Source organism: Schistocerca serialis, unplaced genomic scaffold (assembly GCF_023864345.2).
Source record: "Schistocerca serialis cubense isolate TAMUIC-IGC-003099 unplaced genomic scaffold, iqSchSeri2.2 HiC_scaffold_1362, whole genome shotgun sequence".
NCBI classification, from domain to species: Eukaryota; Metazoa; Arthropoda; class Insecta; order Orthoptera; family Acrididae; genus Schistocerca; species Schistocerca serialis.
The window spans coordinates 42,226,505-42,254,313 of NW_026047583.1; positions in this window are offsets into that span (position 1 = coordinate 42,226,505).

Genomic DNA, 27,809 nt, shown 5'->3' on the forward strand with positions numbered 1-27,809 from the left:
ACCCAGGAGCCGCTCGAAGCTCAAACTCTAAGAAGATTGACTCTTCTTGTACTTAAGTTGGCATTGTGCATTTTGTATTCAATCCCGATGCAATTTCTGTTTTTCATTGTCAATGAGAAGGTCCAAGGGATACAGTAATCCTGCACTTGTGCATCGGAACCTGATACTGGTCTCCCAGGAGCCGCTCAAAGCACAAACCCTGAGAAGATTCACTCTCCTTGTACTTAAGTCGGCATTGTCCCTGTTGTATTCAATCCCGATGCAATTTCGGTGTTCCATGGTCAACGCGAAGGTGCAAGGGATACAGTAAATCTGCACAGGTGCATCGGAATGTAATGCCGGACACGCAGGAGCCGCTCAAAACTCAAACGTTTAGAAGATTCACTCTTCTTGTACTTAAGTTGGCATTGTGCATTTTGTATTCAATCCCGGTGCAATATCTGTGTTTCATGGTCAATGTGAAGGTACAAGGGATACAGTAAACCTGCACCTGTGCATCGCAATCTAATACTGGTCTCCCAGGAGCCGCTCAAAACACAAACCCTAAGAAGATTCACTCTTCTTGTACTTATGTCGGCATTGTCCCTTTTGTTCCCAATCCCGATGCGATTTCTGTGCTTCATGGTCAACGTGAAGGTCCAAGGGATACAGTAAACTATCACAGGTGCATCGGAATCTAACACTGGTCTCCCAGGAGCCGCTCAATACACAAACTCTGAGAATATTAACTCTTCTCGTACTTAAGGCGGCATTGTGGCTTTTGTATTCAATCCCGTTGCAATTTCTGTGTTTCTTGGTCAATGAGAAGGCCCAAGGGAGAGATTAAACCTGCACTGGTGCATCGGAATCTAATACTGGTATCCCAGGAGCCGCTCAAAGCACAAACTCTGAAGAGATTCATTTTTCTTGTACTTAAGTCGGCAATGTCCCTTTTGTATTCAATCCCGATGCAATATCTGTGCTTCATGATGAAAGTGATGGACCAAGGGATACAGTAAACCTACACTGGTGCATCGGAACCAAATACTGGTCTCCCAAGAGCCGCTCAAACACAAACTCTTAGAAAATTCACTCCTCTTGCACTTAAGACGGCATTGTCTCTTTTGTATTCAATCCCGATGCTATTTCTGTGTTTCATGGTCAATGTGAAAGTCCATGGGATACAGTAAACCTGCACTGGTGCAACGGAATCAAATACTGGTCTACCAGGAGCCGCCCAGAGCAGAAACTCTTAGAAGATTCACTCTTCTAGTACTTAAGTCGGCATTGTGCATTATGTATTCAATCCCGAAGCAATTTCTGTGTGTCATGGTCAATGTGAAGGTCCAAGGGATACAGTAAACCAGCACTGGTGCATCGGAATCTAATACTGGTTTCCCATGTGCCGCTCAAACCACAAACCCTTGGGAGATTCACTCTTCTTGTACTTAAGTCGCCATTGGCATCTTGTATTCAATCCCAATGCTACTTCTGTGTTTCATGGTCAATGTGAAGGTCCAAGGGATACAGGAAACCTACACTGGTGCATCGGAATCTAATAGTGGTCTCCGAGGAGCCGCTCAAAGCACAAACTCTTTGAAAATTCACTCTTCTTGCACTTAAGTTGGCATTGTGCATCTTGTATTAAATCACAATGCAATTACTGTGTTTCATGGGCAATGTGAAGGTCCAAGGGATACAATAAAGCTGCACCTGTGCATCGCAATCTAATACTGGTTTCCGAGGAGCCGCTCAAAGCAGAAACCCATAGAAGATTCACTCTTCTTGTACTTATGTCGGCATTGTCTTTTCTGTACTCAATCTCGATGCGATTTCTGTATATCATGGTCAATGTGAATGTCCAAGGGATACAGTAAACCAGCACTTTTGCATCCGAATCTGATACTGGTCTCCCAGGAGCCGCTCAAATCACAATCTCTTAGAAGATTCACTCTTCTTGTACTTAAGTCGGCATTGAGCCATTTGTATTCAATCCCGATGCAACTTCTGTGTTTCATGGTCAATGTGAAGGTCCAAGGGATACAGTGAACCTGCAATGGTGCATCGGAATCTTATTCTGGTCTCCCAGGAGCCGCTCAATACACAAAATCTTAGAATAATAACTGTTCTTGTACTTAAGGCCGCATTGTGCTTTTGTTTTCAATCCCGATGCAATTTCAGTGTTTCATGGTCAGTGTGAAGATCCAAGGGATACAGGTAAGCAGGGCTGGTGCATCGAAATCTAACACTGGTCTCCCAGGAGCTGCTCAAAGCACAAACTCTTAGAAGATTCACCATTCTTGTACTTAAGTCGGCATTGTCCCTTTTGTATTCAATCGCGATGCACTTTCTGTGTTTCATGGTCAATGTGGAGGACCAAGTGATACAGTAAACCTGCACTGGTGCATCGGAATCTAACACTGGTATCCCAGGAGCCGCTCAAACCACATACTCTTAGAAGATTCACTTTTCTTGTAATAAAGTCGGCATCGTGAATAATGTATTCAATCCCGAAGCAATTTCTGTGTGTCGTGGTCAATGTGAATGTCCAAGGGATACACTAAACCAGCACTGGTGCATCGGAATCTAATACTGGTCTCCCATGAGTCGCTCAAACCACAAACCCTTAGAAGATTCACTCTTCTTGTACTTAATTCGGCATTGGCATTTTGTATTCAATCCCGATGCTATTTCTGTGTTTCATGGTCAAAGTGAAGGTCCAAGGGATACTGTAAACCTACACTGGTGCATCGGAATGTAATACTGGTCTCCGAGGAGCCGCTTAAAACACAAATTCTTTGAAAAATCACTCTTCTTGCACTTAAGTTGGCATTGTGCATTTTGTATTCAATCCCGATGCAATTTCTGTGTTTCAAAGTCAATGTGAAGGTCCAAGGGATACAGTAAACCTGCACTTGTGCATCGCAATCTAATACTGGTCTCCCAGGAGCCGCTCAATGCACAAACCCTTTGAAGATTCACTCTTCTTGTACTTATGCCGGCATTGTCGCTTTTGTTCTCAAGCCAGATGCGATTTCTGTGTTTCATGATCTATGTGATGGTCCAAGGGATACAGTAAATCAGCACTGATGCATCGGAATCTAACACTGGTATCCCAGGAGCCGCTCAAACCACAAACTCTTAGAAGATTCACTTTTCTTGTACTAAAGTCGGCATCGTGAATAATGTATTCAATCCCGAAGCAATATCTGCGTGACGTGGTCAATGTGAATGTCCAAGGGATACGGTAAACCAGCACTGGTGCATCGGAATCTAATACTGGTCTCCCATGTGTCGCTCAAACCACAAACCTTTAGTAGATTCACTCTTCTTGTACTTAATTTGGCATTGGCATTTTGTATTCAATCCCTAAGCTATTTCTGAGTTTCATGGTCAATGTGAAGGTCCAAGGGATACTGTAAACCTGCACTGGTGCATCGGAATGTAATACTGGTCTCCGAGGAGCCGCTCAAAACACAAACTCTTTGAAAAATCACTCTTCTTGCACTTAAGTCGGCATTGACCCATTTGTATTCGATCCCGATCCAATTTCTGTGTTTCATGGTCAATGTGAAGGTCGAAGGGTTACAGTAAACCTGCACCGGTGCATCGGAAACTTATACAGGTCTCCCAGGAGCCGCTCAACACACAAACTCTTATAATATTAACTCTTCTTGTACTTAGGGCGGCATTGTGCTTTTTCATTCAATCAGGATTCAATTTCTGTGTTTATTGGTCAATGTGAAGGCCAAAGGAGAGATTAAACCTGCACTGGTGCATCGGAATCTAATACCGGTATCCCAGGAGCCGCTCAAAGCACAAACTCTGAAGAGATTCATTCATCTTGTACTTAAGTCAGCATTGTCCCTTTTGTATTCAATCCCGATGCAATATCTGTGCTTCATGATCAATGTGATGGACCAAGGGATACAGTAATCCTGCACTGGTGCATCGGAACCTAATATTGGTCTCCCAAGAGCCGCTCAAATCGCAAACTCTTAGAAGATTCACTTCTGTTGTACTTAAGTCAGCATTGTCACTTTTGTATTCAATCCCGATTCAATTTCTGTGCTTCATGGTCAATGTGAAGGTCCAATTGATACAGTAAACCTGCACTGGTGCATCGGAATCTAACACTGGTCACCAAGGAGCCTCTCTAACCACAAACTCTTAGAAAATTCACTCTTCTTGTACTTAAGTCGGCATTGTCCCTTTTGTATTCAATCCCGATGCAATTTCTGTGGGTCATGGTCAATGTGAAGGTCTAAGGGATACAGCAAACCAGCGCTGGTGCATCGGAATCTAATACTGGTCTCCCATGAGCCGCTCAAACCACAAACCCTTAGAAGATTCACTCTTCTAATACTTAAGTCGACATTGGCGTTTTGTATTCAATACCGATGCTATTTCTGTGTTCCATGGTCAATTTGAAGGTCCAAGGGATACAGTAAACCAGCACTGGTGCATCGAAATCTAATACTGGTCTCCGAGGAGCTGCTCAAAACACAAAATCTTTGAAAATTCACTCTTCTTGCACTTAAGTTGGCATTGTGCATTTTGTATTCAATCCCGATGCAATTTCTGTGTTTCATGGTCAATGTGAAGGGCCAAGGGATACAGTAAACTTGCACTTGTGCATCGCAATCTAATACTGGTCTCCCAGGAGCCGCTCAATGCACAAACCCTTTGAAGATTCACTCTTCTTGTACTTATGTCGGCATTGTCCCTTTTGTTCTCAATACCGATGCGATTTCTGTGTTTCATATTCAATGTGAAGGTCCAAGGGATACAGTAAACCAGGACTGGTGCATCGGAATCTAATACTGGTCTCCGAGGAGCTGCTCAAAACACAAAATCTTTGAAAATTCACTCTTCTTGCACTTAAGTTGGCATTGTGCATTTTGTATTCAATCCCGATGCAATTTCTGTGTTTCATGGTCAATGTGAAGGTCTAAGGGATACAGCAAACCAGCACTGGTGCATCGGAATCTAATACTGGTCTCCCAAGAGCCGCTCAAACCACAAACCCTTAGAAGATTCACTCTTCTAATACTTAAGTCGACATTGGCATTTTGTATTCAATCCGGATGCTATTTCTGTGTTTCATGGTCAATTTGAAGGTCCAAGGGATACAGTAAACCTGCACTGGTTCATCGGAATCTAACACTGGTCACCAAGGAGCCGCTCTAACCACAAACTCTTAGAAAATTCACTCTTCTTGTGCTTAAGTCGGCATTGTCCCTTTTGTATTCAATCCCGAAGCAATGACTGTGTTTCATGGTCAATGTGAAAGTCCAAGGGATACCGTAAACCGGCACTGGTGTAACGGATTCAAATACTGGTCTCCCAGCAGCCGATCAGAGCAGAAACTCTTAGAAGATTCACTCATCTTGTACATAAGTCGGCATTGTCCCTTATATATTCAATCCCTAAGCAATTTCTGTGGGTAATGGTCAATGTGAAGTTCTATGGGATACAGCAAACCAGCACTGGTGCATCGGAATCTAATACTGGTCTCCCATGAGCCGCTCAAACCACAAACCCTTAGAAGATTCACTCTTCTAGTACTTAAGTCGACATTGGCATTTTGTATTCAATTCCGATGCTATTTCTGTGTTTCATGGTCAATTTGAAGGTCCAAGGGTTACAGTAAATCAGCACTGGTGCATCGGAATCTAATACTGGTCTCCGAGGAGCTGCTCAAAACACAATATCTTTGAAAATTCAATCTTCTTGCACTTAAGTTGGCATTGTGCATTTTGTATTCAATCCCGATGCCATTTCTGTGTTTCATGGTCAATGTGAAGGGCCAAGGGATACAGTAAACCTGCACTTGTGCATCGCAATCTAATACTGGTCTCCCAGGAGCCGCTCAAACCACAAACCCTTAGAAGATTCATTCTTCTAATACTTAAGTCGACATTGGCATTTTGTATTCAATCCCGATGCAATTTCTGTGTTTCATGGTCAATGTGAAGGTCTAAGGGATACAGCAAACCAGCACTGGTGCAACGGAATCTAATACTGGTCTCCCAAAAGCCGCTCAAACCACGAACCCTTAGAAGATTCACTCTTCTAATACTTAAGTCGACATTGGCATTTTGTATTCAATCCGGATGCTATTTCTGTGTTTCATGGTCAATTTGAAGGTCCAAGGGATACAGTAAACCTGCACTGGTGCATCGGAATCTAGTACTGGTCTCCCAGGAGCCGCCCAAACCACAAACTCTGAGAAAATTTACACTTCTTGTACTTAAGTCGGCTTGACCCTTTTGTATTCAATCCCGATGCAATTTCTCTGTTACATGGTCAATGTGAAGGTCCATGGGATACAGTAAACCCGCACTGGTGCATCGGAATCTATTACTGGTCTCCCATGAGCCGCTCAAACCACAAACCCTTAGTAGATTCACTCTTCTTATACTTAAGTCGTCATTGTGCATTTTGTATTCAATCTCGATGCGATATCTTTCTTTCATGGCAAATGTGAAGGTCCAAGGGATATAGTAAACCTTCACTGGTGCATCGGAATCTAATACTGGAATCCCAGGAACCGCTCGAAGCACAAACCCTTGAAAGTTTCACTCTTCTTGTACTTCAGTCATTATTGTCCCTTTTGTTTTCAATCCCGATGCAATTTCTGTGTTTCATGGTCAGTGTGAAGGTCCAAGGGATACAGTAAACCTGCACAGATGCATCGGAATCTAATACTGGACACCCGGGAGCCGCTCAAAACACAAATTCTTAGAAAATTCACTCATCTTGTACTCTTAGAAGATTCACCCTTCTTGTACTGAAGTCGGCATTGTCCATTTTGTATTCAATCAAGATGCAATTTCTGTGTTTCATGGTCAATGTGAAGGTCCAAGCGAGGCGGTAAACCTGCACAGGTGCATCGGAATCTAATACTGGACACCCAGGAGCCGCTCAAAGCTCATACTCTTAGAAGATTCACTCTTTTTGTACTTAAGTTGGCATTGTGCATTTTGTATTCAATCCTGATGCGATATCTTTGTTTCATGGTCAATGTGAAGGTCCAAGGGATACAGTAAACCTGCACTTGTGCATCGCAATCTAATACTGGTCTCCCAGGAGCCGCTCAATGCACAAACCCTTTGAAGATTCACTCTTCTTGTACTTATGTCGGCATTGTCCCTTTTGTTCTCAATCCCGATGCGATTTCTGTGTTTCATATTCAGTGTGAAGGTCCAAGGGATACAGTAAACCAGCACTGGTGCATCGTAATCCAATACTGGTCTCCCAGGAGCCGCGCAAATCACAATCTCTTAGAAGAGTCCCTCTTCTTGTACTTAAGTCGGCATTGACCCATTTGTATTCAATCCCGATGCAATATCTGTGTTTCATGGTCAATGGGAAGGTCCAAGGGATACAGTAAACCTGCGCTGGTGCATCGGAAACTTATATTGGTCTCCCAGGAGCCGCTCACAACACAAACTCTTAGAATATTAACTCTGCTTGTACTTAAGGCGGCATTGTGGCTTTTGTATTCAATCCCGTTGCAATTTCTGAGTTTCTTGGTCAATGTGAAGGTCCAAGGGAGAGAATAATCCTGCACTGGTGCATCGGAATCTAATACTGGTATCCCAGGAGCCGCTCAAAGCACAAACTCTGAAGAGATTCATTCTCCTTGTACTTAAGTCGGCATTGTCCCTTTTGCATTCTATCCCGATGCAACCTCTGTGTGTCATGGTCAATGTGAAGGTCCAAGGGATACAGTAAACTAGCACAGGTGCATCGGAATCTAATACTGGTCTCCGAGGAGCCGCTCAAAGCAAAAACTCTTAGAAAATTCATTCTTTTTGTACTTAAGTTGGCATTGTGCATTTTGTATTCAATCGCGATGCAATTTATGTGTTTCATGGTCAATGGGAAGGTCCACGGGATACAGTAAACCTGCTCTGGTGCATCGGAAACTAACACTGGTCTCCCAGGAGCGGCCCAAACCACAAACTCTGAGAAAATTTACTCTTCTTGTACTTAAGTCGGCTTGACCCTTCTGTGTTCAATCCCGATGCAATTTCTCTGTTACATGGGCAATGTGAAGGTCCATGGGATACAGTAAACCTGCACAGTGCATCGGAATCTAATACTGGACACCCAGGAGCCGCTCAAAACTCAAACTCTTAGAAGATTCACTCTTTTTGCACTTAAGTCGGCATTGTCCCTATGTATTCCATCCCGATGCAATTCCTGTGTATCATGGTCAATGTTAAGGGCCAAGGGATACAGTAAACCTGCACTGATGCAACGGAATCTGAGACTGGTCTCCCAAGAGCCGCTCAAAGCACAAAGTCTTAGAAGGTTCGATCTGCTTGTACTTAAGTCGGCACTGAGCATTATGTATTCAATCCAGATGCAATTTCTGTGTTTCATGGTCAGTGTGAAGGTGCAAGGGATACAGTATACCAGCACTGGTGCTTTGGAATCTAATACTGGTCTCCCAGGAGCCGCTCGAAGCACAAACTCTTGGAAGTTTAACTCTTCTTGTACTTAAGTCAGCGTTCTCCCATTTGAATTCAATCCCTATTCAAATTCGGTGTCATGGTCAATGTGAAGGTCCAGGGGATACAGTAAACCAGCACTGGTGCATCTGAAACTAATACTGGTATCCCAGGAGCCGCTCAAAGCACAAACTCTGAAAAGATTCACTCATCTTGTACTTAAGTCGGCATTGTCCCTTTCGTATTCAATCCCGATGCAATATATGTGCTTCATGATTTAATGTGATGGACCAAGAGATACAGTAAACCTGAACAGGTGAATCGGGACCTAGTACTGGCCTCCCAGTAGCCGCTCAAAGCACAAACTCTTAAAAGTTTCACTCCTCTTGTACCTAAGTCGGCATTGTCTGTTTTGTATTCAATCCCGATGCAATTTCTGTGTTTCATGGTGAATGTGAAGGTCCACGCGATACAGTAAACCTGCTCTGGTGCATCGGAAACTAACACTGGTCTCCCAGGAGCCGCTCAAACCACAAACTCTTAGAAAATTCACTCTTACTGTACTTCAGTCGGCATTGTCCCTTTTGTATTCAATCCCGATGACATTTCTGTGTTTCATGGTCAATGTGAAGGTACAAGGGATACAGTAAACCTGCACTGGTGCAACGGAATCTAATACTGGACTCCCAGGAGCCGCCCAGAGCACAAACTCTTAAAAGATTCACTCTTCTTGTACTTAAGTTGGCATTGTGCATTTTGTCATCAATCCCGATGCAATATCTGTGTCTCATGGTCAGTGTGAAGGTCCAAGGGATACAGTAAACCTGCACTGATGCAACGGAATCTGAGACTGGTCTCCCAAGAGCCGCTCAAAGCACAAAGTCTTAGAAGGTTCGATCTGCTTGTACTTAAGTCGGCACTGAGCATTATGTATTCAATCCAGATGCAATTTCTGTGTTTCATGGTCAGTGTTAAGGGCCAAGGGATACAGTAAACCGCCACTGGTGTATCGGAATGTAATACTGGTCTTTGAGGAGCCGCTCAAAGCACAAACTCTTTGAAAATTCACTCTTCTTGTACATAAGATGGCATTGTGCACTTTGTATTCAATCCCGATGCAATTTCTGTGTTTCATGGTCAATGTGAAGGTGCAAGGGATACAGTGTACCAGCACTGGTACATCGGAATCTAATACTGGTCTCCCAGGAGCCGCTCAAAGCTCGAACTCTTAGAAGATGCACTCTTCTTGTACGTAACTCGGTTGTGCCTTTTGTATTCAATCCCGAAGCAATATCTGTGTTTCATGGTTAATGTGAAGGTCCAAGGGATACAGTAAACCTGAAGTGAAGCATCGGAATCTATAACTAGTGTCACAGGGACGGTTCAAAACATAGACAGTAAGATGAGTCAGTATTCTTCTACTTAAGTCGGCATTGTGCCTTTTTTTTTTAATTCCGATGCAATATCTGTGTTTCATCGTAAAAAAGAAGGACCAAGGGATACAGTAAACCTGAAGTGAAGCATCGGAATCTATAACTAGTGTCACAGGATTGGTTCAAATCATAGTCAGTAAGAAGAGTCAGTCTTCTTGTACTTAAGTCATCATTGTGCATTTTCTATTTAATTCCGATGCAATTTCTGTGTTTCATCGTCACTAAGAAGGTCAGAGGGATACAGTAATCCTGAAGTTAAGCATCGGAATCTGTAACTAGTGTTACAGGAATGGTTCAAAGCATAGTCAGTAAGAAGAGTCAGTCTTCTTGTAGTTAAGTCTGCATTGTGCCTTTTGTATTTAAGTCCGATGCAATTTCTGTGTTTCATCGTCAATAAGTAGGTCCAAGGGATACAGTAAACCTGAAGTGATGCATCGGATTCTATAACTAGTGTCACAGGAATGGTTCAAAACATAGACAGTTGGAAGAGTCAGTCTTCTTGTACTTAAGTCGGCATTGTGCTTTTTGTAATTAATTCCGATGCAATTTCTGTGTTTCATCGTCAACAAGTGGGTCCAAGGGATACAGTAAACCTGAAATGAAGCATCGGAATCTATAAATAGTGTCACAGGAATGGTTCAAAACATAGACAGTAGGAAAAGTCAGTCTAAATGTACTTAAGTCGGCATTGTGCCTTTTGTATTTAATTCCGATGCAATTTCTGTGTTTCATCGTCAATAAGAAGGTCAGAAGCATACAGTAAACCTGATGTGAAGCATCGGAATCTGTAACTAGTGTCACAGGAATGGTTCAAAGCATAGTCAGTAAGAAGAGTCAGTCTTCTTGTAGTTAAGTCTGCATTGTGCCTTTTGTATTTCAGTCCGATGCAATTTCTGTGTTTCATCGTCAATAAGTAGGTCCAAGGGATACAGTAAACCTGAAGTGATGCATCGGATTCTATAACTAGTGTCACAGGAATGGTTCAAAACATAGACAGTTGGAAGAGTCAGTCTTCTTGTACTTAAGTCGGCATTGTGCTTTTTGTAATTAATTCCGATGCAATTTCTGTGTTTCATCGTCAACAAGAGGGTCCAAGGGATACAGTAAACCTGAAATGAAGCATCGGAATCTATAACTAGTGTCACAGGAATGGTTCAAAACATAGACAGTAGGAAAAGTCAGTCTACATGTACTTAAGTCGGCATTGTGCCTTTTGTATTTAATTCCGATGCAATTTCTGTGTTTCATCGTCAATAAGAAGGTCAGAAGCATACAGTAAACCTGATGTGAAGCATCGGAATCTATAACTAGAGTCACACGAATGGTTCAAAACATAGACAGTAGGAAGAGTCAGTCATCTTGTACTTAAGTCGGTATGGTGCCTTTTGTATTTAATTCCGATGCAATTTCTGTGTTTTATCGTCAATAACAAGGTCCAAGGAATACAGTAGACCTGAATTGAAGCATCGGAATCTATAACTAGTGTCACAGGAATGGTTCTAAAACATAGACAGTAAGAAGAGTCAGTCTTCTTGTACATAGGTGGGCATTGTTCCTTTTGTATTTAATTCCGATGCTATTTCTGTGTTTCATCGTCAATAAGAAGGTGTAAGGGATACACTAAACCTGAGGTGAAGCATCGGAATCTATAGCTAATGTCACAAGAATGGTTCAAAACATAGTCAGTAAGAAGAGTCAGTCTTCTTGTACTTAAGTCGGCATTGTGCCTTTTGTATTTAATTCCGATGCAATTTCTGTGTTTAATCGTCAATAAGAAGGTCCTAGGGATACAGTAATCCTGAAGTGAAGCATCGGAAACTATGACTAGTGTCACAGGAATGGTTCAAAACATAGTCAGTAAGAAGAGTCAGTCTTCTTGTACTTATGCAAGTAATGTGCCTTTTGTATTTAATTCCGATGCAATTTCTGTGTTTCATCGTCAATAAGAAGGTCCAAGGGATACAGTAAACCTGAAGTGAAGCATCGGAATCTATAACTTGTGTCACAGGAATGGTTCAAAACATAGACAGTAGCAAGAGTCACTCTTCTTGTACTTAAGTCGGCATTGTGCCTATTGTATTTAATTCAGATGCAATATCTGTGTTTCATCGTCAATAAGAAGGTCCAAGGGACACAGTAAACCTGCTGTGAAGCATCGGAATCTATAACTTGTGTCACAGGAATGGTTCAAAGCTTAGTCAGTAAGAAGAGTCAGTCTTCTTGTAGTTAAGTCGGCTTTGTGCCTTCAGTATTTAATTCCGATGCAATTTCTGTGTTTCATCGTCAATAAGAAGGTCCAAGGGATACAGTAAACCTGAAGTGAACCATCGGTCTCTATAACTAGTGTCACAGGAATGGTTCAAAACATAGTCAGTAAGAAGAGTCAGTCTTCTTGTACTTAAGTCGGCATAGTGCCTTTTGTATTCAATTCCGATGCAATTTCTGTGTTTCATCGTCAATAAGAAGGTCAGAGGATACAGTAAACCTGACGTGAAGCATCGGAATCTATAACTAGAGTCACAGGAATGGTCCAAAACATAGACAGTAAGAAGAGCCAGTCTTCTTGTACTTAAGTCGGTATTGTGCCACTTGTATTTAATTCCGATGCTATTACTGTGTTTCGTCGTCAGTAAGCAAGTTAAGGGATACAGTAAACCTGAAGTGAAGCATCGGAATCTATAGGTAGTGTCACAGGAATGGTTCTAAACATAGTCAGTAAGAAGAGTCAGTCTTCTTGTACTTAAGTCGGCATTGTGCATTTTGTATTAAATTCCGATGCCATTTCTGTGTTCAATCGTCAATAAGAAGGTCCAAGGGATAAAGTAATCCTGAAGTTAAGCATCGGAATCTATGACTAGTGTCACAGGAATGATTCAAAACATAGTCAGTAAGAAGAGTCAGTCTTCTTGTACTTATGTCGGTATAGTGCCTATTGTATTTAATTCCGATGCAATTTCTGTGTTTCATCGGCAATAAGAAGGTCCAAGGGATACAGTAAACCTTAAGTGAAGCATCGGAATCTATAACTAGTGTCACAGGAATGTTTCAAAGCATAGACAGGAGCAAGAGTCACTCTTCTTGTACTTAAGTCGGCATTGTGCCTTTTGTATTTAATTCCGGCGCAATTTTTGTGTTTAATTGTCAATTAGAAGGTCAGAGGGATACAGTAAACCTGAAGTGAAGCATCGGAATCTTTAACTAGTGTCACAGGAATGGTTCAAAACATAGTCAGTAAGAAGCGTCAGTCTTCTTGTACTTAAGTCGGCATTTTGCTTTTTCTATTTAATTCTGATGAAATTTCTGTGTTTCATCGTCAATAAGAAGGTCCAAGCGATACAGTAAACCTGGAGAGAAGCACCGGAATCTATAAGTAGTGTCACAGGAATGGTTCAAAACATAGACTGAAAGAAGAGTCAGTCTTCTGGTACTTTAGTCGGCATTGTGCCTTTTGTATTTAATTCCGATGCAATTTCTTGTTTACTCGTAAAAAAGAAGGCCTAAGGGAAACAGGAAACCTGGAGTGAAGCATCGGAATCTATAACTAGTGTCACAGGAATGTTTCAAAGCATAGACAGGAGCAAGAGTCACTCTTCTTGAACTTAAGTCGGCATTGTGCCTTTTGTATTTAATTCCGGTGCAATTTCTGTGTTTCATCGTCAATTAGAAGGTCAGTGGGATACAGTAAACCTGAAGTGAAGCATCGGAATCTATAACTAGTGTCACAGGAATGGTTCAAAACATAGTCAGTAAGAAGCGTCAGTCTTCTTGTACTTAAGTCGGCATTTTGCTTTTTCTATTTAATTCTAATGAAATTTCTGTGTTCCATCGTCAATAAGAAGGTCCAAGCGATACAGTAAACCTGGAGAGATGCACCGGAATCTATAAGTAGTGTCACAGGAATGGTTCAAAACATAGACTGAAAGAAGAGTCAGTCTTCTGGTACTTTAGTCGGCATTGTGCCTTTTCTATTTAATTCCGATGCAATATCTGTGTTTCATCGTCAATAAGATGGTCCAAGGGATACAGTAAACCTGAAGTGAAGCATCGGAATCTATAACTAGTGTCACAGGAATGGTTCAAAACATAGTCAGTAAGAATCGTCAGTCCACTTGTGCTTAAGTCGGCATTGTGCCTTTTCTATTTAATTCTGATGCAATTTCTGTGTTTCATCGTCAATAAGAAGGTCCAAGGAATACTGTAAACCTGAAGTGAAGAATCGGAATCTGTAACTAGTGTCACAGGAATTGTTCAAAACACACACAGTAGGAAGAATCAGCCTTCTAGTACTTAAGTTGGCATTGTGCATATTCTATTTAATTCCGATGCAATTTCTGTGATTCATCGTCAATAAGACGGTCAGAAGGATACAGTAAACCCGAAGTGAAGCATCGGTATTTATAACTAGTGTCACAGGAGTGGATCAAAACATAGTGAATAAGAAGAGTCAGTCTTCTTGTACGTAAGTCGGCATTGTGCCTTTTGTATTTAGTTCCGTTGCAATTTCTGTGTTTCATCGTCAATAAAAAGGTCCAAGGGATACAGTTAACCTGGAGTGAAGCATCGGAGTCTATAACTAGTGTCACAGGAATGGTTCAAACATAGAGAGTAAGAAGAGTCAGTCTTCTTGTACTTAATTTGGCGTTGTGCCATTTGTATTTAATGCCGATGCAATTCCAGTGTTTCATCGTCAATAAGAAGGTCAGAGGGTACAGTAAACCTGAAGTGAAGTATCGGAATCTATAACTAGTGTCACAGGAATGGTTCAAAACATAGTTAGTAAGAAGAGTCAGTCTTCTTGTACTTAAGTCGGCATTGTGCCTTTTGTATTTAATTCCGATTCAATTTCTGTAATTCATCGTCAATAAGAAGGTCCAAGGGATACAGTAAACCTGGAGTGAAGCATCGGAATCTATAACTAGTGTCACAGGGACGGTTCAAAACATAGACAGTAAGATGAGTCAGTATTCTTGTACTTAAGTCGGCATTGTGCCTTTTCTATTTAATTCCGATGCAAGTTCTGTGTTTCATCGTCAATAAGAAGGTCCAAGGGATAAAGTAAACCTGGAGTGTAGCATCGGAATCTATAACTAGTGTCACAGGGACGGTACAAATCATAGACAGTAAGTTGTTTCAGTATTCTTGTACTTAAGTCGGCAATGTGCTTTTTGTATTTAATTCCGATGCAATTTCTGTGTTTCATCGTCACTAAGAAGGTCAGAGGGATACAGTAATCCTGAAGTTAAGCATCGGAATCTATAACTAGTGTCACAGGAATGGTTCAAAACATAGTCAGTAAGAAGAGTCAGTCTTCTTGTACTTAAGTCGGCATTGTGCATTTTGTATTAAATTCCAATGCCATTTCTGTGTTCAATCGTCAATAAGAAGGTCCAAGGGATACAGTAATCCTGAAGTTAAGCATCGGAATCTATGACTAGTGTCACAGGAATGATTCAAAACATAGTCAGTAAGAAGAGTCAGTCTTCTTGTACTTATGTCGGTATAGTGCCTTTTGTATTTAATTCCGAATCAATTTCTGTGTTTCATCGGCAATAAGAAGGTCCAAGGGTAACAGTAAGCCTTAAGTGAAGCATCGGAATCTATAACTAGTGTCACAGGAATGTTTCAAAGTATAGACAGGAGCAAGAGTCACTCTTCTTGTACTTAAGTCGGCATTGTGCCTTTTGTATTTAATTCCGGTGCAATTTCTGTGTTTCATCGTCAATTAGAAGGTCAGAGGGATACAGTAAACCTGAAGTGAAGCATCGGAATCTATAACTAGAGTCACAGGAATGGTTAAAAACATAGACAGTAAGAAGAGTCAGTCTTCTTGTACTTAAGTCGGCATTGTGCCTTTTGTATTTAATTCGGATGCAATTTCTGTGTTTCATCGTCAATAGGAAGGTCAGAGGGATACAATAAACCTGAAGTGAAGCATCGGAATCTATAATTAGCGTCACAGGAATGGTTCAAAACATAAACAGTAAGAAGAGTCAGTCTTCTTGTACTTAAGTTGGCATTGTGCCTTTTCTATCTAATTCCGATGCAATATCTGTGTTTCATCGTCAATACGAAGGTCCAAGGGATACAGTAAACCTGAAGTGAAGAATCGGAATCTATAACTAGTGTCACAGGAATGGTTCAAAACATAGTCAGTAAGAAGCGTCAGTCTTCTTGTACTTAAGTCGGCATTTTGCTTTTTCTATTTAATTCTGATGAAATTTCTGTGTTTCATCGTCAATAAGAAGGTCCAAGCGATACAGTAAACCTGGAGAGAAGCACCGGAATCTATAAGTAGTGTCATGGGAATGGTTCAAAACATAGACTGAAAGAAGAGTCAGTCTTCTGGTACTTTAGTCGGCATTGTGCCTTTTGTATTTAATTCCGATGCAATTTCTTGTTTACTCGTAAAAAAGAAGGCCTAAGGGATACAGGAAACCTGGAGTGAAGCATCGGAATCTATAACTAGTGTCACAGGAATGTTTCAAAGCATAGACAGGAGCAAGAGTCACTCTTCTTGAACTTAAGTCGGCATTGTGCCTTTTGTATTTAATTTCGGTGCAATTTCTGTGTTTCATCGTCAATTAGAAGGTCAGTGGGATACAGTAAACCTGAAGTGAAGCATCGGAATCTATAACTAGTGTCACAGGAATGGTTCAAAACATAGTCAGTAAGAATCGTCAGTCTACTTGTACTTAAGTCGGCATTGTGCCTTTTCAATTTAATTCTGATGCAATTTCTGTGCTTCATCGTCAATAAGAAGGTCCAAGGGATACTGTAAACCTGGAGTGAAGCATCGGAATCTATAACTAGTGTCACAGGAATGGTTAAAAACATAAACAGTAAGAAGAGTCAGTCTTCTTGTACATAAGTCGGCATTGTGCCTCTTCTATTTAATTCCGATGCAATATCTGTGTTTCATCGTCAATAAGAAGGTCCAAGGGATACAGTAAACCTGAAGTGAAGCATCGGAATCTATAACTAGTGTCACAGGAGTGGTTCAAAACATAGTCAGTAAGAAGAGTCAGTCTTTTTGTACTTATGTCGGCATTGTGCCTTTTGTATTTAGTTCCGTTGCAATTTCTGTGTTTCATCGTCAATAAAAAGGTCCAAGGGATACAGTTAACCTGGAGTGAAGCATCGGAGTCTATAACTAGTGTCACAGGAATGGTTCAAACATAGACAGTAAGAAGAGTCAGTCTTCTTGTACTTAATTTGGCGTTGTGCCTTTTGTATTTTATTCCGATGCAATTCCAGTGGTTCATCGTCAATAAGAAGGTCAGAGGGATACAGTAAACCTGAAGTGAAGTATCGGAATCTATAACTAGTGTCACAAGAATGGTTCAAAACATAGTTAGTAAGAAGAGTCAGTCGTCTTGTACTTAAGTCGGCATTGTGCCTTTTGTATTTAATTCCGATGCAATTTCTGTGTTTCATCGTCAATAAGAAGGTCCAAGGGATACAGTAAACCTGGAGTGAAGCATCGGAATCTATAACTAGTGTCACAGGGACGGTTCAAAACATAGACAGTAAAGTGAGTCAGTATTCTTGTACTTAAGTCGTCATTGTGCCTTTTCTATTTAATTCCGATGCAAGTTCTGTGTTTCATCGTCAATAAGAAGGTCCAAGGGATACAGTAAACCTGGAGTGTAGCATCGGAATCTATAACTAGTGTCACAGGGACGGTTCAAAACATAGACAGTAAGTTGACTCAGTATTCTTGTACTTAAGTCGGCAATGTGCTTTTTGTATTTAATTCCGATGCAATTTGTGTGTTTCATCGTCACTAAGAAGGTCAGAGGGATACAGTAATCCTGAAGTTAAGCACCAGAATCTATAACTAGTATCACAGGAATGGTTCAAAGCATAGAAAGTAAAAGAGTCAGTCTTCTTGTAGTTAAGTCTGCATTGTGCCTTTTGTATTTACGTCCGATGCAATTTCTGTGTTTCATCGTCAATAAGTAGGTCCAAGGGATACAGTAAACCTGAAGTGAACCATCGGAATCTATAACTAGTGTCACAGGAATGGTTCAAAACATAGACAGTAGGAAAAGTAAGTCTACATGTACTTAAGTCGGCATTGTGCCTTTTGTATTTAATTCCGATGCAATTTCTGTGTTTCATCGTCAATAAGAAGGCCAGAGGGATACAGTAGACCTGAATTGAAGCATCGGAATCTATAACTAGTGTCACAGGAATGGTTCTAAACCATAGACAGTAAGAAGAGTCAGTCTTCTTGTACTTAAGTCGGTATGGTGCCTTTTGTATTTAATTCCGATGCAATTTCTGTGTTTCATTGTCAATAAGAAGGTCAGAGGGATACTGTATACCTGAAGTGAAGCATCGGAATCTATAACTAGAGTCACACGAATGGTTCAAAACATAGACAGTAAGAAGAGTCAGTCTTCTTGTACTTAAGTCGGCATTGTTCCTTTTGTATTTAATTCCGATGCTATTTCCGTGTTTCATCGTCAATAAGAAGGTGTAAAGGATACAGTAAACCTGAGGTGAAGCATCGGAATCTATAGCGAATGTTACAAGAATGGTTCAAAACATAGTCAGTAAGAAGAGTCAGTCTTCTTGTACTTAAGACGGCATTGTGCCTTTTGTACTTAATTCCGATGCAATTTCTGTGTTTAATCGTCAATAAGAAGGTCCAAGGGATACAGTAATCCTGAAGGTAAGCATCGGAATCGGTAACTAGTGTCACAGGAATGGTTCAAAACATACACAGTAGGAAGAGTCAGCCTTCTAGTACTTAAGTCGGCATTGTGGATATTCTATTTAATTCCGATGCAATTTCAGTGTTTCATCGTCAATAAGACGGTCAGAGGGATACAGTAAACCTGAAGTGAAGCATCGGTATTTATATCTAGTGTCACAGGAATGGTTCAAAACATAGTCAGAAAGAAGAGTCAGTCTTCTTGTACTTAAGTCGGCATTGTGCCTTTTGTATTTAATTCCGATGCAATTTGTGTATTTCATCGTCAATAAGAAGGACCAAGGGATACAGTAAACCTGGAGTGAAGCATCGGAATCTATAACTAGTACACAGGGATGGTTCAAAACATAGACAGTAAGAAGAGTCAGTCTTCTTGTACTTAAGTCGGCATTGTGCCTTTTGTATTTAGTTCCGTTGCAATTTCTGTGTTTCATCGTCAATAAAAAGGTCCAAGGGATACATTTAACCTGGAGTGAAGCATCGGAGTCTATAACTAGTGTCACAGGGACGGTTCAAAACATAGACAGTAAGAAAAGTCAGACTTCTTTTACTTAAGTCGGCTTTGTGCCTTTTGTATTTAATTCCGATGCAATTTCTGTGTTTCATCGTCAATAAGAAGGTCCAAGGGATACAGTAAACCTGGATTGAAGCATCGGAATTTATAACTAGTGTCACAGGGACGGTTCAAAACAAAGACAGTAAGATGAGTCAGTATTCTTGTACTTAAGTCGGCAATGTGATTTTTGTATTTAATTCCGATGCAATTTCTGTGTTTCATCGTCACTAAGAAGGTCAGAGGGATACAGTAATCCTGAAGTTAAGCATCGGAACCTATAACTAGTGTCACAGGAATGGTTCAAAGCATAGACAGTAAGAAGAGTCAGTCTTCTTGTAGTTAAGTCTGCATTGTGCCTTTTGTATTTAAGTCCGATGCAATTTCTGTGTTTCATCGTCAATAAGTAGGTCCAAGGGATACAGTAAACCTGAAGTGAAGCATCGGAATCTATAACTAGTGTCACAGGGACGGTTCAAAACATAGACAATAAGATGAGTCAGTATTCTTGTACTTAAGTCGGCAATGTGCTTTTTGTATTTAATTCCGATGCAATTTCTGTGTTTCATCGTCACTAAGAAGGTCAGAGGGATACAGTAATCCTGAAGTTAAACATCGGAATCTATAACTAGTGTCACAGGAATGGTTCAAAGCATAGTCAGTAAGAAGAGTCAGTCTTCTTGTAGTTAAGTCTGCATTGTGCCTTTTGTATTTAAGTCCGATGCAATTTCTGTGTTTCATCGTCAATAAGTAGGTCCAAGGGATACAGTAAACCTGAAGTGAAGCATCGGAATATATAACTAGTGTCACAGGGACGGTTCAAAACATAGACAGTAAGATGAGTCAGTATTCTTGTACTTAAGTCGGCCATGTGCTTTGTGTATTTAATTCCGATGCAATTTCTGTGTTTCATCGTCACTAAGAAGGTCAGAGGGATACAGTAATCCTGAAGTTAAGCAACGGAATCTATAACTAGTGTCACAGGAATGGTTCAGAGCATAGACAGTAAGAAGAGTCAGTCTTCTTGTAGTTAAGTCTGCATTGTGCCTTTTGTATTTAAGTCCGATGCAATTTCTGTGTTTCATCGTCAATAAGTAGGTCCAAGGGATACAGTAAACCTGAAGTGAAGCGCCGGAATCTATAACTAGTGTCACAGGGACGGTTCAAAACATAGACAGTAAGATGAGTCAGTATTCTTGTACTTAAGTCGGCAATGTGCTTTTTGTATTTAATTCCGATGCAATTTCTGTGTTTCATCGTCACTAAGAAGGTCAGAGGGATACAGTAATCCTGAAGTTAAGCATCGGAACCTATAACTAGTGTCACAGGAATGGTTCAAAGCATAGACAGTAAGAAGAGTCAGTCTTCTTGTAGTTAAGTCTGCATTGTGCCTTTTGTATTTAAGTCCGATGCAATTTCTGTGTTTCATCGTCAATAAGTAGGTCCAAGGGATACAGTAAACCTGAAGTGAAGCATCGGAACCTATAACTAGTGTCACAGGAATGGTTCAAAGCATAGACAGTAAGAAGAGTCAGTCTTCTTGTAGTTAAGTCTGCATTGGGCCTTTTGTATTTAAGTCCGATGCAATTTCTGTGTTTCATCGTCAATAAGTAGGTCCAAGGGATACAGTAAACCTGAAGTGAAGCGCCGGAATCTATAACTAGTGTCACAGGGACGGTTCAAAACATAGACAGTAAGATGAGTCAGTATTCTTGTACTTAAGTCGGCAATGTGCTTTTTGTATTTAATTCCGATGCAATTTCTGTGTTTCATCGTCACTAAGATGGTCAGAGGGATACAGTAATCCTGAAGTTAAACATCGGAATCTATAACTAGTGTCACAGGAATGGTTCAAAGCATAGTCAGTAAGAAGAGTCAGTCTTCTTGTAGTTAAGTCTGCATTGTGCCTTTTGTATTTAAGTCCGATGCAATTTCTGTGTTTCATCGTCAATAAGTAGGTCCAAGGGATACAGTAAACCTGAAGTGAAGCATAGGAATCTATAACTAGTGTCACAGGGACGGTTCAAAACATAGACAGTAAGATGAGTCAGTATTCTTGTACTTAAGTCGGCCATGTGCTTTGTGTATTTAATTCCGATGCAATTTCTGTGTTTCATCGTCACTAAGAAGGTCAGAGGGATACAGTAATCCTGAAGTTAAACATCGGAATCTATAACTAGTGTCACAGGAATGGTTCAAAGCATAGTGAGTAAGAAGAGTCAGTCTTCTTGTGGTTAAGTCTGCATTGTGCCTTTTGTATTTAAGTCCGATGCAATTTCTGTGTTTCATCGTCAATAAGTAGGTCCAAGGGATACAGTAAACCAGAAGTGAACCATCGGAATCTATAACTACTGTCACAGGAATGGTTCAAAACGTAGACAGTAGGAAAAGTCAGTCCACATGTACTTAAGTCGGCATTGTGCCTTTTGTATTTAATTCCGATGCAATTTCTGTGTTTCATCGTCAATAAGAAGGTCAGAGGGATACAGTAAACCTGAAGTTAAGCATCGGAATCTATGACTAGTGTCACAGGAATGGTTCAAAGCATAGTCAGTAAGAGGAGTCAGTTTTCTTGTAGTTAAGTCGGTTTTGTGCCTTCTGTATTTAATTCCGATGCAATTTCTGTGTTTCATCGTCAATAAGAAGGTCAGAGGGATACAGTAAACCTGAAGTGAGGCATCGGAATCTACAACTAGAGACACACGAATGGTTTAAAACGTAGACAGTAAGAAGAGTCAGTCTTCTTGTATTTAAGTCGGCATTGTTCCTTTTGTATTTAATTCCGATGCTATTTCTGTGTTTCACCGTCAATAAGAAGGTCCAAGGGATACAGTAAACCTGGAGTAAAGCATCGGAATCTATAACTAGTGTCACAGGGACGGTTCATAACATAGACAGTAAGATGAGTCAGTATTCTTGTAGTTAAGTCGGCATTGTGAATTTTGTATTTAATTCCGATGCAACTTCTGTGTTTCATCGTCAATAAGAAGGTCTAAGGGATACAGTAAACGTGGAGTGAAGCATCGGAGTCTATAACTAGTGTCACAGGAATGGTTCAAAACATAGGCAGTAAGAAGAGTCAGTCGTCTTGTACTTAATTCGGCATTGCGCCTTTTGTATTTAATTCCGATGCAATTTCTGTGTTTCATCGTCAATAAGAAGGTCAGAGGGATACTGTAAGAGTGAAGTGAAGCATCGGAATCAATTAGTGTCACAGGAATGGTTTATAACAATGTCAGTAAGAAGAGTCAGTCTTGTTGTACTTAAGTCGGCATTGTGCCATTTGTATTTAATTCCGATGCAATTTCTGTGTGTCATCGTCAATAAGAAGGTCCAAGGGATACATTAAACCTGGAGTGAAGCATCGGAATCTATAACTGCAATCACAGGGACGGTTCAAAACATAGACAGTAAGATGAGTCAGTAATCTTGTACTTAAGTCGGCATTGTGCTTTTTGTATTTAATTCCGATGCAATTTCTGTGTTTCATCGTCACTATGAAGGTCAGAGGGATACAGTAATCCTGAAGTTAAGCATCGGAATCTATAACTAGTGTCACAGGACGGTTCGAAGCATAGTCAGTAAGAAGAGTCAGTCTTCTTGTAGTTAAGTCGGCTTTGTGCCTTCTGTATTTAATTCCGATGCAATTTCTGTGTTTCATCGTCAATAAGAAGGTCCAAGGGATACAGTAAACCTGAAGCGAACCATCGGACTCTATAACTAGTGTCACAGGAATGGTTCAAGACATAGTCAGTAAGAAGAGTCAGTCTTCTTGTACTTAAGTCGGCATAGTGCCTTTTGTATTTAATTCTGTTGCAATTTCTGTGTTTCATCGTCAATAAGGTCAGAGGATACAGTAAACCTGAAGTGAAGCATCGGAATCTATAACTAGAGTCACAGGAATGGTTCAAAACATAGACAGTAAGAAGAGTTAGTCTTCTTGTACTTAAGTCGGCATTGTGCCTCATGAATTTAATTCCGATGCAATTTCTGTGTTTCTTCGTCAATAAGAATGTCCAAGGGATACAGTAGACCTGAATTGAAGCATCGGAATCCATAACTAGTGTCACAGGAATGGTTTTAAAACATAGACGGTAAGAAGAGTCAGTCTTCTTGTACTTAAGTCGGTATGGTGCCTTTTGTATTTAATTCCGATGCAATTTCTGTATTTCATCGTCAATAAGAAGGTCAGAGGGATACAGTAAACCTGAAGTGAAGCATCGGAATCTATAACTAGAGTCACACGAATGGTTCAAAACATAGTCAGTAAGAAGAGTCAGTCTTCTTGTACTTAAGTCGGCATTGTGCCTTTTGTACTTAATTCCGATGCAATTTCTGTGTTTAATCGTCAATAAGAAGGTCCAAGGGATACAGTAATCCAGAAGTTAAGCATCGGAATCTATGACTAGTGTCACAGGAATGGTTCGAAACATAGTCAGTAAGAAGAGTCAGTCTTCTTGTACTTATGTCGGTATTGTGCCTTTTGTATTTAATTCCGATGAAATTTCTGTGTTTCATCGTCAATACGAAGGTCCAAGGGATACAGTAAACCTGAAGTGAAGCATCGGAATCTATAACTAGTGTCACAGGAATGGTTCAAAACATAGACAGTAGCAAGAGTCACTCTTCTTGTACTTAAGTCGGCATTGTGCCTATTGTATTTAATTCCGTTGCAATTTCTGTGTTTCATCGTCAATAAGAGGGTCCAAGGGACACAGTAAACTTGGTGTGAAGCATCGGAATCTATAACTAGTGTCACAGGAATGGTTAAAACATAGACAGTAGGAAGAGTCAGTCTTCTTGTACTTATGTCGGCATTGTTCCTATTGTATTTAATTCCGATGCAATTTCAGTGTTTCACCGTCAATATGAAGGTCAGAGGGATACAGTAAACCTGGAGTGAAGCATCAGAGTCTATAACTAGTGTCACAGGAATTTTTCAAAACACAGACAGTAGGAAGAGTCAGTCTTCTTGTACTTAAGTCGGCATTATGCCTTTTGTATTTAATTGCGATGCAATTTCTGTGTTTCATCGTCAATAAGAAGGTCAGAGGGATACAGTAAACCTGGAGTGAAGCATCGGAGTCTATAACCAGTGTCACAGGAATGGTTCCAAACATAGGCAGTAAGAAGGGTCAGTCTTCTTGTACTTAATTCGGCATTGTGCCTTTTGTATTTAATTCCATGCAATTTCTGTGTTTCATCGTCGATACGAAGGTCCAAGGGACACAGTAAACCTGGAGTGAAGCATCGGAATCTATAACTAGTGTCACAGGAATAGTTCAAAACATTGACAGTAGGAAGAGTCAGTATTCTTGTACTGAAATCGGTATTGTGCCTATTGTATTTAATTCCGATGCAATTTCTGTGTTTCATCGTCAATAACAAGGTCCAAGGGACACAGTAAACCTGGAGTGAAGCTTCGGAATCCATAACTAGTGTCACAGGAATGGTTCAACACATAGGCAGTAAGAAGAGACAGTCTTCTTGTACTTAAGTCGGCATTGTGCCTTTTGTATTTACTTCCGATGCAATTTCTGTGTTTCATCGTCAATAAGAAGGTCAGAGGGATACAGTAAACCTGGAGTGAAGCATCGGAGTCTATAACTAGTGTCACAGGAATGGTTCAAAACATAGACAGTAAGAAGAGTCAGTCATCTTGTACTTAATTCGGCATTGTGCCTTTTGTATTTAATTCCCATGCAATTTCTGTGTGTCATCGTCAATAAGAAGGTCCTAGCGATACGGTGAACCTGGAATGAAGCATCGGAATCTATAACTAGTGTCATAGGGACGGTTCAAAACATAGACAGTAAGATGAGTCAGTATTCTTGTACTTAAGTCGGCATTGTGCCATTTCTATTTAATTCCGATGCAATATCTGTGTTTCATCGTCAATAAGAAATTCCAAGGGATACATTAACCTGAAGTGCAGCATCGGAATCTATAACTAGTCTCACAGGAATGGTTCAAAACATAGTCAGTAAGAAGAGTCAGTCTTCTTGTACTTAAGTCATCATTGTGCATTATCTATTTAATTCTGATGCAATTTCTGTGTTTCATCGTCAATAAGAAGGTCCAAGGGATACAGTAAACCTGGTGTGAAGCATCGGAATCTATAACTAGTGTCACAGGAATGGTTCAAAACATAGACAGTAAGAAGAGTCAGACTTCTTTTACTTAAGTCAGCATTGTGCCTTTTGTATTTAATTCCGATGCAATTTCTGTGTTTCATCGTCAATAAGAAGGTCCAAGGGATACAGTAAACCTGCAGTGAAGCATCGGAGTCTATAACTAGTGTCACAGGAATGGTTCAAAACATAGACAGTAAAAAGAGTCAGTCCTCTTGTACTTAATTCTGCATTGTGCCTTTTGTATTTAATTCCCATGCAATTTCTGTGTGTCATCGTCAATAAGAAGGTCCTAGGGATACGGTGAACCTGGAATGAAGCATCGGAATCTATAACTAGTGACACAGGGACGGGGCAAAACATAGACAGTAAGATGAGTCAGTATTCTTGTACTTAAGTCGGCATTGTGCCACTTCTATTTAATTCCGAAGCAATATCTGTGTTTCATCGTCAATAAGAAATTCCAAGGGATACAGTAAACCTGAAGTGAAGCATTGGAATCTATAACTAGTCTCACAGGAATGTTTCAAAACATAGACAGTAAGAAGAGTCAGTCGTCTTGTACTTAAGTCGGCATTGTGCCTTTTGTATTTAATTCCGATGCAATTTCTGTGTTTCATCGTCAATAAGAAGGTCAGAGGATACAGTAAACCTGAAGTTAAGCATCGGAATCTATAACTAGAGTCACAGGAATGGTTCAAAACATAGACAGTAAGAAGAGTCAATCTTCTTGTGCTTAAGTCGGCATTGTGCCTCTTGTTTTAATTTCCGATGCTATTTCTGTGTTTCATCGTCAATAAGAAGGTTAAGGGATACAGTAAACCTGAAGTGAAGCATCGGAATCTATAGCTAGTGTCACAAGAATGGTTCAAAACATTGTCAGTAAGAAGAGTCAGTCTTCTTGTACTTAAGTCGGCATTGTGCCTTTTGTATTTAATTCCGATGCAATTTCTGTGTTTAATCGTCAATAAGAAGGTCCAAGGGATACAGTAATCCTGAAGTTAATCATCGGAATCTATGACTAGTGTCACAGGAATGGTTCAAAACATAGTCAGTAAGAAGAGTCAGTCTACTTGTACTTATGTCGGTATTGTGCCTTTTGTATTTAATTCCGATGCAATTTCTGTGTTTCATCGTCAATAAGAAGGTCCAAGGGATACAGTAAACCTGAAGTGAAGCATCGGAATCTATAACTAGTGTCACAGGAATGGTTCAAAACATAGACTGGAGCAAGAGTCACTCTTCTTGTACTTAAGTCGGCATTGTGCCTATTGTATTTAACTCCGATGCAATTTCTGTGTTTCATCGTCAATAAGAAGGTCAGAGGGATACAGTAAACCTGGAGTGAAGCATCGGAATCTATAACTAGTGTCACAGGAATGGTTCAAAACATAGACAGTAAGAAGAGTCAGTCTTCTTGTACTTAATTCGGCATTGTGCCTTTTGTATTTAATTCCCATGCAATTTCTGTGTGTCATCGTCAATAAGAAGGTCCTAGGGATACGGTGAACCTGGAATGAAGCATCGGAATCTATAACTAGTGACACAGGGACGGGGCAAAACATAGACAGTAAGATGAGTCAGTATTCTTGTACTTAAGTCGGCATTGTGCCACTTCTATTTAATTCCGAAGCAATATCTGTGTTTCATCGTCAATAAGAAATTCCAAGGGATACAGTAAACCTGAAGTGAAGCATTGGAATCTATAACTAGTCTCACAGGAATGGTTCAAAACATAGTCAGTAAGAAGAGTCAGTCTTCTTGTACTTAAGTCATCATTGTGTATTATCTATTTAATTCTGATGCAATTTCTGTGTTTCATCGTCAATAAGAAGGTCCAAGGGATACAGTAAACCTGGAGTGAAGCATCGGAATCTATAACTAGTGTCACAGGAATGGTTCAAATCATAGACAGTAAGAAGAGTCAGACTTCTTTTACTTAAGACAGCATTGTGCCTTTTGTATTTAATTCCGATTAAATTTCTGTGTTTCATCGTCAATAAGAAGGTCAGAGGGATACAGTAAACCTGAAGTGAAGCATCGGAATCTGTAACTAGTGTCACAGGAATGGTTTAAGACATAGTCAGTAAGAAGAGTCAGTCTTCTTGTACATAAGTCGGCATTGTGCTTTTTGTATTTAATTCCGATGCAATTTCTGTGTTTCATCGTCACTACCAAGGTCAGAGGGATACAGTAATCCTGAAGTTAAGCATCGGAATCTACAACTAGTGTCACAGGAATGGTTCAAAGAAGGTCAGTAAGAAGAGTCAGTCTTCCTGTAGTTAAGTCGGCATTGTGCCTTTTGTATTTAATTCCGATGCAATTTCTGTATATCATCGTCAATAAGAAGGTCCAAGGGGTACAGTACACATGAAGTGATGCATCGGAATCTATAACTAGTGTCACAGGAATGGTTCAAAACATAGACATTAGGAAGAGTCAGTCCTCTAGTACTTAAGTCGGCATTGTGCCTTTTCTATTTAATTCCGATGCAATTTCTGTGTTTCACCGTCAATAAGAAGGACCAAGGGA